The sequence below is a fragment of the Anolis sagrei genome, chromosome 2 (assembly GCF_037176765.1).
Source record: "Anolis sagrei isolate rAnoSag1 chromosome 2, rAnoSag1.mat, whole genome shotgun sequence".
In the NCBI taxonomy this organism is placed as follows: Eukaryota; Metazoa; Chordata; class Lepidosauria; order Squamata; family Dactyloidae; genus Anolis; species Anolis sagrei.
In genome coordinates, this window is record NC_090022.1 from 115707518 (window position 1) to 115715904 (window position 8387).

Here is an 8387-nt window from a genome sequence, read left to right on the forward strand (position 1 = left end):
CCACAATTCCTAATGGCCTCGGGCCCTTTCCTTTTCCCCCTCAGCTGCATAAGCTGCATAATTCAAACACAACAGCACATTAACACTCAGCTTCATTTTTGTTAACCTGAAGCTGTCATCCTAACCATGGACAAGGCTCTATATCAGGCATGGGCAAAGTTGGGCCCTCTAGCAGCTTTGGACTCCAACTCCCACAATTCCTAATAGCCCCAGGCCCTTTCCTTTTCCCCCTAAGCCGCATAAGCAGCTGAGGGGAAAAAGAAAGGGACCTGGGCTATATTGTGGAAGGTTTCCATGGCTGGAATCACTGGGTCATGTTCTAGAACAGTGATTCTCAACCTGCCCCCCCCCCCCAGATGTTTTTGGTCTACAACTAACAGAAATCCTAGCCAGTTTACCAGCTGTTAGGATTTCTGAGAGTTGAAGGCCAAAAACATCTGGGGGGGCCAGGTTAAGAACCACTGTTCTAGAAGCATTCTCTCCTGATGTTTCACCTGCATCTATGGCAGGCATCCTCAGAGGTGAGGTCACAACCTCTGAGGATTGACCTCACAACCTCTGAGGATGCCTGCCATAGATGCAGGTGAAACGTCAGGAGAGAATGTTTCTAGAACATGGCCATACAGCCGGAAAGACCTACAACAACCCAAGGCCTGAGGCTGTTAGGAATTCTGGGAGTTGGAGTCCCAAACTCCTGGAGGGCCCAACTTTGCCCATACCTGGTGTAGAGGCAGGCAGTGGCCTGTGTCTTCCCTTTTCACTTCAGCCACTTCCAAACGGGATCAGCCGAGCTTTCGGGTGCCAAAGTCCTCCTAGGATGACCCCAGGGACACAGGGCTGGGAAATGTGAGCCAACCGGGAGACAGACCTCGGGATCGAGGAGGAGGAGGAGGAGGCAACTTTCAGCGCCTGTTTGGAGGGAGAGGGGCAGAGAATGTGCCGGAGCCCTTGGGATGGGGACTCCTTGACCACCACCCCACCCCCCAATCCCGCGCGGAGGGGGAGAGGCGCGCCAGGCAACAGCCGAGCTGTGTATTGCCGGAACAGCCGGCATTACATAATCCTGCTGAAAGTCACTGCCATCCTGAGTTGAACCCCCCTCCTCTCTCTCTCTCTCTCTCTCTCAAAGGGGGGGATCTCAGCATCAACACCGACACCCAGCGCGGGAAAGGGGCTACACGCCTTCCTTCACACAATCACACCTTGGAGAGATCAAAGAGGAGCCGGGAAAGAGGAGCTGCCTGGCCGAGGGAGGGACGGAGGGAGGGAGGGAGGGAGAGGGAGGGCCGGGTCCCTCCAAAGCACTGCGGGCCGAGAGAGGGAGGAAGCAGTCGGGGGGGGGGGGGGCAGGGAAAGGGGCCGAGGGCGGAGAGGACACGGGTACACACTCGCACACACACCGGCTACCTTTGGCAGGGCCATGGCTTCTCCTGATGCTGTAGAGAGAGAGAGAGAGAGCCCAGCAGGAAACTTCAGGCAGGGGGAATGGGGCTTTCCTGGCCGAAGCAGCAATGCCAGCCAGCCAGCCTGGGTGCAGTCAGGGAGAGCCCTCGGCGTCCAGAACTTTCCTCCCTCCCTCCCTGGTTCCCTCCCTCCTTCCCTCCTTCCTTCCCTCCTTCCCTCCTTCCTTCCCTCCCTCTGCGCGCCAAGGGCTACCTGGCCAGGCTGCGGCTCCTCCTGCTTCCTGGCTCCCGGGCGCCCTCCTGCCCTCCTCCCCTCCGGCAGCAGCAGCAGGAGGAGGAGGAGGAGGAGTCCGCTGGAGCTGCCCCCGTCCGACCCCGCTCCCGGAGGCTCCAGAGGCGAGGCTTCCTGCCCTCTAGCCCCTCCGCGCCGGGGAAGGGGAGCAGCCCCTCACCTCCTGCCCTCTCCTGCCTGGGCTCTGGGTGCGCTGCAGAGCAAATGCGCAGCTCCCCAGCCCCGCTTGGTTGGTTCCTTCCCGGTCCGGCCTCAAGGAGAGAGCAGGGAAGCCGAGGGGACGCGGGAGGGAGGGAGGGGCGCGAGGCACTCCGGGGCTTAACCCCTTCGGGAAGAAGTGCTGGGGGTGGCGACGAGGCGAGGCCCCGCCGCAGTTTCTTCCGAGGCTTGGAGCCACCCCGTGAGCTCCATTCCTATTGGCCCTGCTCAGCCGAGCCCGCGTGCGCTTCGGCCACTCAGCGCAGCCCTCCCCCGCGGGACGGTGACGGGCCTCCTGCGCGTGGGCCTCCCCGGGGGGCGGGAGGGGGAGGGGGAGGGGGCGGAAGCAGCGGCGTCACGAGGGGGGGGAGGGGGTGCCAGCCACGCCGAGTGACGCCACCCAAAACCGTCACACCGGCGGGACTGCCACCCGGATCTTTGGGCAGTGCTTCAGCAGACATTTCTCAGTACATTCTATACATGTGTGTGTGTGTGTGTGTCCCTTTTGGTAGGTCTATTACCCCCAAAAAGTTTTAGAAAGTCCAGCTTATATGTACGGATCAATACATCTATGGCAGTGGTTCTCAACTTGTGGATCCCCGGGTGTTTTGACCTACAACTCCCAGAAATCCCAGCCAGTTTACCAACTGTTAGGATTTCTGGGAGTTGAAGCCCAAAACATCTGGGGACACACAGGTTGAGAACCACTGGTCTATGGTGATAAAACTCTATGCTATATTACCTTTTGGTCTAATGCAGTGGTTCCCAACCTGTGGTCCCTGGACCACCAGTAGTCCACAAGAATGAAAATAGGTCCCCGGCCTCACCATTGACTCAAAACCACACAGCAACAAGAGCGACTGGTCTTGCAAAATCTTGTGCTGATGTCAGGAGGGGAGAGGCTGACTACCCACAAAAGATTCCTACTACCACATCAGCTCTAGATTATTAAATATGGTTTTCTGTGGGTGAGCAGATGGCAACTACTGGGTGGCACATGTTCTGTATCAGAAACTAGAGCTGATGTGGTCTCTCCAATGCAGTTTTCTGAACTGGCACCCCAAAAAACCAAACCGAATCTAAAGTTGACCAAAAATTGATTCACAACCCTTTTGATATTAATCTTGGTTAGTGGTCCCTGGTAAAAAAAATAAAAATAAAAAAAATAAGGTTGAGAACCGCTGTTCTAATGTTCAGGTCAGACTGTCATGATTACTGAGTTGCATCAAATGTACCAGCCCTACGACCACACTGTTGTTTTTTAATTGCTGCTCATGTTTTGTTTTGTTTGTAGTTGCAGACAACTACAAACAACTTTTATAGTTGTTTGTTGTTATGTACAAAACTCTTGAGTCGTTTTCTTCTGGTGTTTTATCTCCCATATTAGGAGCCCTCGGTGGCGTAGTGGGTTAAACTGTGGTGCCATCAGGACTGAAGACCGACAAGTCGCAGGTTCGAATCCAGGGAGAGCATGGATGAGAGCTCCCTCTGTCAGCTTCAGCTCCCCATGTGGGGACATGAGAGAAGCCTCACACAAGTATGGCAAAACAACAAAACATCTGGGCATCCCTGGGCAACATTCTTGCAGACAGCCAGTTCTCTCACACCAGAAGCGATTTGCAGTTTCTCAAGTCACTCCTGACACACACACACAAAAACGCTCCCATATTGCAGCATGGTCTGGTACAGAATGAGGTAACGCCGTGAATTACTGCACCACCAGGTGACACCAACCCTAGTGACGCCAATCACTAGGCAGAAAAGAGGCAAGCCTGGGTCCTTCTTCCTCTTCTCCCACAGAGCCATCAGATTCAAATAAGAAATAATCCCTCCCATCCCCAGCCCTCTAGGAGCCCTTTCAGGCAGGCCCTATATCCCAGGATCTGATCTCAGGTTTTCTGCTTGAAATTGGATTATATGAGTCCCCACTGCCAGATAATCTGGGATAAACAGAAAACCTGGGATACGATCCTGGAATATAGGGCTTGCCTGGAAGGGCCCTCAGAGATGGGTATGGTATTTGAATTACTGAACAGATTCACTTCTTAAAAAACAAACGAAAAACATGTTCAACTGCCCTGATGTATATATGAGCCCAAAGAGTGCTTCTCAAAGTGATGGTCCCTGTGCCATTCATGGGCTCTGGGTCCCGGCCAACATTCCAGGAAAGAAACAACTGCAATCCATGGGCAGAAATAGGCTGCTAGGCCTTGGCACACTAGGAAAAAAGTTCTGCTTCCGTAGAGCCCCTGAGAATTAATGTTAAAATATCACCCTGCCTTCCGAGCTGATTGTGAATGAAGAATTAGTGTAAAGTCACCATAAGCCAGAAACAGTTTCTCAATACCAATACCAACAACAAATTGCTTCCACACTAATTGCTCTGGCCCAACGTACACACAAAATAAGTAACTCATTTTTCTTGTTTCTTCCTTAAGTGAAAACTCTTATCCTAGACTATTGGATAGAACCTCAGTTTTTACAGAGGGCAGATCTTTGGTTAGAAATACTCACCAGTTGCCGGATTCCTGGCATCATCAAGGAGACTTCCCAAGGGCTTTCCATCCCCCATCTCATCCGCAGCAACAGAAGCCGTGGTGGAGCCTTCCCTTTGGATGACTTAGCTGCCCACAGTTATTTGCACTGTCCTCTCATTTGTGTCTAGGAGTGAGTGGCTTGAGGGCCAAATTTGCCAAGAAGTTTTGTACAACTAGGAATTATGTTAATGACGTACAGCGGCCAATGCCCCTACATGTGGACAAAACTGTGCCATATGCGGTTCGTCAGGCAATCTTGTAAGGGAGAGATCCTCCCAAGGCAGCATATACACACATACATACAGGAAAAACATACCATGTCTATGTATGGTTGTGAAAGCTGGACAGTGAACAGAACAATAAGAAAATGAACTCATTTGACATGGTTTTGGAGGAGAATTCTAGGGATGCTGTTTGTTACTAAAAATACAAATAGATGGGTCCTAGAACAAATTAAGCCTGAACTCTCCCTAGAAGCCATGGTGACTAAACTGAGACTGTCATACTTTAGACATTTCATGAGAAGACATGACTCACGAGAAAAGTCAATTGTGCTTGGTAAAGTGGAGGCATTAGAAAAAGGAAGTTCACATTCCAAGTTGGTTCTCAATTGAGGAAGCCCCAACTCCAGGACTGCAAGACCTGAGGAGATGGGGTCCTGACGTATTGGGGAATCTGAGTTGTTAGGCTCAAAAATAACCCTCAGTTGGTGCAATTCTACCAAAATAGAGCAGAGTGCCAGGAAAAATTCCTTAACTAGCAGAAATTTACATATGGTGAGAAGGGATAGCCTATTCCTTAGGATGGCTCAGGACTGCAGAGTCAGAACTTTTGATTCAAAAAGATTTACTGAAGTAAAAATAAACACATTCTTGATAGAAAAGGTCTTGGAACTAACTAGCTTACTAAATCTCAAGGTAAAAGGTAAAAAAGTCAATGCAGCTACATTTTGCCTACAGAAGGGCAAAATGCATCCTCACAGAGAGAAAGAAAAGCAGAGACCGCATGTTCAACCCACAGCAGTTTAAACTTAAAAGGAAGTCCCCTCACAGAAATTCCATTACTACGTCATCAAAGGGAGAGGAGTCAGTGGCTAGCAGGAAAAGGGAAGACAAAGCCCTTTGGGGAAACATGCATAGGAATGTGAAAGGAAAGGAATCCCTCAGCATAGCCATGTCTCTCGTCTAGCTACTCACCGAGGACTAGAAACTTGAGACAAAAACTTGTGCAGTCCAGGGATGAATCCCAACATGGAGGACTCTCAGTCATAGAATCATGACAAGTCAAAGTCAACTTAACAGCAGTTAACAGCCCCCACTAATTCAATGAAATATGGTTGTTTTTAAAAAAAATGTTTGAAAGTCACAATGTGGGACTAATTAAACTATTGGAATATAGCAGCCTGTGTTTTTATCAGAGCCTGCATATCTCTCAATAATTGTGGTGGTTTTGGGGAGACCTGAAGGTCTTATTCGATGTTAATGGGAGCTTTTTTAAAAAGTAAAGTATGAATTGAGAATGGATTACAGTAGAGGAGGAAGGGATTAAAAGCCCCCCTGGCCTCAAGGCCCTAATCCAAATTGACTACTCATATCTGCTATTTGCCATTTAAAAGCCAATTGCCAATTGCTCCAAAGGCCCTCATCTCCTAACCTCAAAACCGTTTTTCGGCACTGCAATACTACCAAGTTCAAGACTTCAAAACATGGTAGACAGATTGGTCACTGGTTGCATTTAGGAACTAGATTTATACTTACAAAAGGTATCTGTTCTGAATTACATACAAATTCAACATAAGAACAAACCTACAGGACCTATCTGCTTTGTAATTTGGGGACTGTCGGGAGTTAATAGTTTCTTATATTAACTTGACAAAGTGTAAGTTATTTGTTGATCTGAGGTTCCAATTTGTTTCAACATACTTCTTGGAAAATACATATATAAGAAGCAATTTGAGGTCCTTCCATCCCCTACAAAGCACAGTCTGGTCCCAAGGACTGCCTATCCCATCCTCTTGTGTACGTCATTCACTTTTTTGTGCATAAATAAGATTGCACCAGAACCCTGCTCTGCTTCCTACTGATGAGCTTGGGGCAAAATGAGATAATGATGGTGGCTGTTGCTGGCGGTATTATTTCTTACCAGCCTCTTCCCAAAGGTTGAGGCAGGGAACAACAACAGGTTAAAATACACTACCTAAAATCAGTTAAAAGCACACTAACCATTCAAAACATATAACATCAGTTTAATTAATGTTTAAGACCAAAACATTGATCCATATTTTTAACAATTAGTCCATAGTTTAATTTAGAAATAATCTGCATGGGCCTACCAGAAGATACTGATCTTTAATGTTGACTTAAATGTAGACAGTGTACCCAGTTATCAGAGTTCTTCTGACAGGTCATTCCACAAACAGGGCGGCTGAAGAAAATGTCCCTTGAGTAAATAGTTGCCACCTTAATTCTGGTTGACTGGAGTAAATGTTCCCCAGAAGACCAAAGTGTATAGATTGGATTCATGGATTGTATGGAACAAGGCGATCCTGTAGGTGACCTGGAGCCAAAATATGTAGGACTTTAACAGTAACAACCAGCACTTAGTACCTTTACCAGAAACTAATGGGCAGCCAATTGAGTGATTTTAATATTGAGTGGTTTTAGTATTTAATATTAATATTGGTGCAATATAATAGTTCCTAATAGAGAGCTCTGATGTGGGCTGGTCCATGAAGGCACGAAGTTGGAAGCGACTGAACGAATAAACAACAACAATAATAATTATCATGTTGTTAATTCGTTCAGTCTTTTCTGACTCTTTGTGACCTCATGGACCAGCCCATGCCAGAGCTCCCTGTCGGCCGTTACCACCCCAGCTCCCTCATGTTCAATCCAGTCACTTCAAGGATGCCATTCATCCATCTTGCCCTTGGTCAGTCCCTCTTTCTCCTTCCATTTTCCCCAGCATCATTGTCTTCTCTAAGCTTTCCTTTCTTCTCATGATGTGGCCAAAGTACATCATCTTTGCCTCTACTCTCCTTCCCTCCAATGAGCCACCGGGCTTTATTTCCTGAAGTATGTACTGGTTGGATCTTCTGACGGTCCAAGACCAGAACTTTCAGGACTTTCCTCCAACACCACAGTTCAAAAGCATCTATCTTCCTTCACCCAGCCTTCCCTATGGTCCAGCTCTCACATCCGTAGGTGACTATGGGGAATACCATTGCTTTAACTATGCGGATCTTCGTTGCCAGTGTGATGTATCTACTCTTCACTATTTTATTGAGATTGATCTTTGCTCTCCTCCCAAGAAGTAAGCATCTCCTGATTTCCCGGCTGCAGTCTGCATCTGCAGTAATCTTTGCACCTAGAAATACAAAGTCTGTCACCGCCTCCACGTTTTCTCTCTCTATTTCCCAGTTGTCAATCATTCTTGTTGGCATCATCTTGGTTTATCCAGTTATCCAGTTATCATAGGGAAGGGTTAACACCCACCCTTCTGGAATTTGTTTTGCTGTCTGTGCCCCTGTTCAGAAGATTTGACTTCACTTTCTGTCCCTGTGAGAATTGGATCATGAAAAATGTGGCTTGTGGAAACAAGGGTTGATGATAAAGCTTCAGTTGAGACACCTTTTCCCCAAGCTAACTCTTCAGGAGTGAATTTCCCTTCCTAGGGATAGACTTCTCTCACTTCCTGCTGTCTCACCCCCTCCCCTACTCCCCATTCTTAACAATGAGTCATTTGTAAGTCAGATGTTTGTAACTTAGGGACTGCCTGTAGCAGCAATTTCAATAAAAAGGAAAACTATGTTTTATATGTTTTTATTTTAATCCTGTTCTGAAACGTTTGTTTTTTCACAGCAGGACCTTGCTATGGAGGAGCCTTATTCTATTTTAGTGTGCTTTTTACAGAGCTATATGAATGCTATAGTGACACAGATATGCACATCTGCTTTAT

At 47.7% G+C, this 8387-nt stretch overlaps 1 protein-coding gene across 9 annotated transcripts in view; it reads right to left on the reverse strand.

Annotated features, from left to right (window-relative positions):
* EPN3 (epsin 3) overlaps positions 1-2184 on the reverse strand; it is a 45107-nt gene extending 42923 nt beyond the window's left edge. For 4 of the 9 annotated variants that reach the window (XM_060764763.2, XM_060764762.2, XM_060764756.2 and 1 more), the window contains exon 1: positions 1657-2183. The gene's annotated coding sequence lies outside the window, so the exon portion shown is untranslated. Of the gene's footprint in view, positions 1-1407; positions 1595-1656 lie in introns of those variants that run through there. The other 5 variants (XM_060764757.2, XM_060764759.2, XM_060764765.2 and 2 more) reach the window with 4 other exon arrangements.
* Positions 2185-8387: the final 6203 nt, after the last annotated feature.